This window comes from Cibotium barometz, chromosome 64 (assembly GCF_041138505.1).
Source record: "Cibotium barometz isolate CiBa-2024 chromosome 64, ASM4113850v1, whole genome shotgun sequence".
NCBI lineage: Eukaryota > Viridiplantae > Streptophyta > Polypodiopsida > Cyatheales > Cibotiaceae > Cibotium > Cibotium barometz.
The window spans coordinates 28269889-28274515 of record NC_141109.1 but is presented as its reverse complement, the minus strand read 5'-3'; positions in this window follow the sequence as shown (position 1 = coordinate 28274515).

Sequence of the window (4627 nt, the reverse complement as noted above, 5' to 3'; positions counted from 1 at the left end):
ATGAGATTAGTAGATTGTGCTAACAGATTTGCTACTATTAACACTTGACCCAGTGGATTAAGTTAAGGGATGTCAAATTAAAAATCTGTATAATTAAAAATTTCATGGACTGTTCAGATAGAAAATTTGATCTAATGGACCATTATTGTGATAAGGATTTGAATGATATGATCTGAGTGAATTATTATCTGATGATGAGTTTTATATAAGGGATCTTTATCCCAGGATTCTGTTGGGTTCACCAAACTATAAGGAACCCCAGAATCAGTTGGATCTTAAGGAAAAAAGTTCTCCTCTAATTTTGCGAGATGAGGACATCTCGCGTTTTTTAAGTGGGGTAGGATGTGAGATTCCTCCCTCCGGCTTTTGAGGTGTGGAGGTGTAAAAAACTCCCCTTCTGATCTTATAATTATTCCCCTCTCTGAAATAAAAGAAAGATCCTGTTTTACCCTGTTTTGGCCTAGAGAGAGAAAATGTCTAGAGGGAGGTCATTAAAAATTGAGATATTTTTGTATATAAAAATACTCCTAGTGTCTAAAATGGTTTCCCCTAAAACACATATTCAAAAAGAAATTTCCAATGTGCAATTGGAATAAATTGAAATCAGGTAATAAGAACCTTAGCCTAAGGGTTCAAATTTTTTGAAATTTTTGAATTAAGGTTCGTATGGAACAATTTAGAATAATCCAAATGTAGGGAGGAGATAAATTGAAGAATAAAAGGAAATCCTCCCAAAAATGAGTAAATACTCACATAAGATGAAGAGTTGACTAAGGACAATTTTATTAGTTAAAAAAGAAGATATATTTAGAAGAAATGATGCATTTTTGACACCTCAGTGGTGTGGGGGAATTCCCCTCAAGAAGGAGGTGCCTATTTCATGTGTGGTTGAGTTTTAAACTCACAAATAATGAGATATTTTCATCTCTTCTCTCTCCTGCTTCAACTAGATCCAAAAAGTAAGCTAAACTGACCAAAAAATGGTCAAAATTTGACCAAACTGATCTCGAAAATTCTAGAATCAGATCGCTTGGTTAGAGGTTGACTTTTCCCTATAAGTGAAGCCTCCCCCTTTGTAAATGGTCAATAGTGTTTTATGCACTGTTACTCTACTCCTCCCCAAAGCCAAAAACAGTGAATTTATTGATAATTCATTAGTTTTTCACCATTTCCTTTTCAAAAGAATTGGTAGCCACTCTTGTTGCAAAAACAAGAGTAGATCCCTCAAACCACCAAGCCAAAGGAAAGCTCACCAAAATTCATGTAAGCTAGAAATCCTTTTTTTTCTTTATTTCATTTAATGGTTTTCTAATTTTTGTTTTCTTTAAAATGAAAAATGGTGCTATGCCTTATTGGAAAGGCTTTCCCCCTCTCTTCATTCTTGAATTTAGCCTTTCTTTATCCTAGATGTGTAATCAAATTGTTAGAACTAAACTTTTCATATTGTTTCTCTTTAAAAAGTGGAATTTGATAAAATGCTTTAAACCAATTGGGATACTTTCTAAGTAGCTTGAGAATGAAAAAAATTGAAAAATGGTGAGCCATACAAAGGAGGTTATGGTAAAATTTTCTTAAATTTTGTGAAATAAGTTTTATCTTTTATTATTCAAAAAGAGTAATCCCCACCACTTGTGTATTTTAAAAGTGTTATTTTTATTCTATGCATAGAAAAATGCATATTATAAATATTTTTATAATAAAAGTGTTATTTTCATTAGAATTAATTTATATACATAGAAGGATGCATATAGGAAATCTTTTGATTATAAAAGTGTTACTTTCATCAAAATTGATTTTTATGCATAAATAGATGCATAGAAGAAATTTTTTATTATAAAAGTGTTACTATCATTAAAATTAAATTTATGCATAAATAGATGCATAAAAGAATTTTTTTATTATAAAAGCGTTACTCTCATCAAATTTTGATTTTATGCATAGAAAGATGCATAAAGAATTTTTTTTAAATTTCAAAAGAGTTATCCTCATCAATTTTGATTTTATGCATAGAAAGATGCATAAAGAAATTTATTTTTATTTCAAAAGAGTTATTCTCATCAATTTTAATTTTATGCATAGAAAGATGCATAAAAGATTTATTTTTATTTTGAAAGTGCTATTCTCCTTAAAATTGAATTTATGCATAAACGGATTTTTATAAAAAAGTTATTTCCCACAAAAGTTGTTCTTATGCATAAATAGATGCATAAAGAATCTTTATATAAAAAATAAGAATTCTCTTACATTCTATAAATAGATGTGATAAGATGTGATATCAGATAGATGAAAAAGAATGGATGGATGGATGTGATGAGAATGAGAGGTAAATAGATGTGATGATATGTGCTGCGAGTCAGATAGATGGGAGAGAATGGAGGGATAGATGTGATGAGAATAAAAGTGATAAGAATGAAAGGTAAATAGATGTGATGATATGTGATGCAAATCAGATAGATGGGAATGAATGGATGGATGGATGCGATGAGAATAGGAGTGACGAGAATGTGAGGTGAATAGATGTGATGAGATGTAATGCGAATCAGATAGATGGGAAAGAATGGATGGATGGATGTGATGAGAATGAAAGATAAATAGATATGATGATATGTGATGCGCATCAGATAAATGTGAATGAATAGATGAGATGTGATGTCATGTGAATCAAGATGTAAATGAATGATAGAGGATGTGAATGAATGTGATAACATGTGAATCGGGATGTGAATGAATGATAAGGGAGGTGAATAAATGTGTTAGCATGTAAATCAGGATGTGAATGAATGAGATGTGAATAAATGAGATGTGATGTGAAATGGATGTGATAAGATGCGATGTAAACTGGATAGATGTTAATGTATGTGAAGTGATGAGATGTATGGGTAGATGCAAGTAGATGTGATCTGATGAGGATAAATGAGAAAATAAGTGATGAGATAAAAAAAGATGTGATTAGATGAGAATGGGATTACTTATGAAATGAATGTGGATTGATGTGTGGGTAATGTGGATTGATGTGGATGGATGTATGGATGATGTGGAATGTCATATGGATTGATGTGGATGGATGTATGGAAGATGTGGATAAATGTGTGGATAATGTGGATTGATGTGGATGATGTGGATGGATGTAGGTATGATGTGGATTGATGTGTGGGTAATGTGGATTGATGTGGATGAATGTAGGGATGATGTGGATTGATGTGTGGGTAATATGGAGGATTGATTTGGATGGATGTAGGGATGATATGGATTGATGTGTGGGTAGTGTGGATTGATGTGGATGGATATACGGATGATGTGGATTGATGTGTGGGTAATGTGGAAGATTGACGTGTGGATTGATGTGGATGGATGTATGGATGATGTGGATATATGTATGGAAGATGTGGATGGATGTGTGGATGATGTGGATTGACGTATGGATCTATGTGGATATATGTATGGAAGATGTGGATGGATGTTTCGATAATGTGGATGATGTGGATGGATGTTTTGATAATGTGGATAATGTGAATGGATGTAAGGATGATGTGGATTGATGTGTGGGTAATGTGGATTGATGTGGATGGATGTATGGATGATGTGGATTGATGTGTGGGTAATGTTGATTGACGTGTGGATTGATGTGGATGGATATATGGATGATGTGGATTGACGTATGGATTGATGTGGATGGATGTATGGAATTTGTGGATGGATGTGTGGATAATGTGGATTAATGTGGATAATGTGGATTAATGTGGATGATGTGGATGGATGTAGGGATGATGTGGATTGATGTGTGGGTAATGTGGATTGATGTGGATGGATGTATGAATGATGTAGATTGATGTGGATGGATGCATGAATGATGTGGATTGACGTGTGGATTGATGTGGATGGATGTATGGAAGATGTGGATGGATGTGTGGATAATGTGGATTGACGTTGATGGATGTATGGATGATGTGGATGATGTGGATGGATGTTTCGATAATGTGGATGATGTGGATGGATGTTTCGATAATGTGGATGATGTGGATGGATATAAGGATGATGTGGATTGATGTGTGGGTAATGTGAATTGATGTGGATAGATGTATGGATGATGTGGATTGATGTGTGGGTAATGTTGATTGACGTGTGGATTGATGTGGATGGATGTATGGATGATGTGGATTGACGTATGGATTGATGTGGATGGATTTATGAAATTTGTGGATGGATGTGTGGATAATGTGGATTAATGTGGATGGATGTAGGGATGATGTGGATTGATGTGTGGGTAATGTGGATAGATGTGGATGGATGTATGAATGATGTAGATTGATGTGGATGGATGCATGAATGATGTGGATTGACGTGTGGATTGATGTGGATGGATGTATGGAAGATGTGGATGGATGTGTGGATAATGTGGATTGATGTTGATGGATGTATGGATGATGTGGATTGGTGTGGATGATGTGGATCGATGTATGGATGATGTGGATTGATGTGTGTGAATGATGCGATTGGATGTGATTTGATGTGATGTGATGATAGGGATTGATGAAGAAAAAAAAATGTGAAGATGAGAAAAGATTGGGACTAATGTGAAAGGATGTAGAGTGATGAGAAAAAATGGAAATATTGTTGGAACTGTATT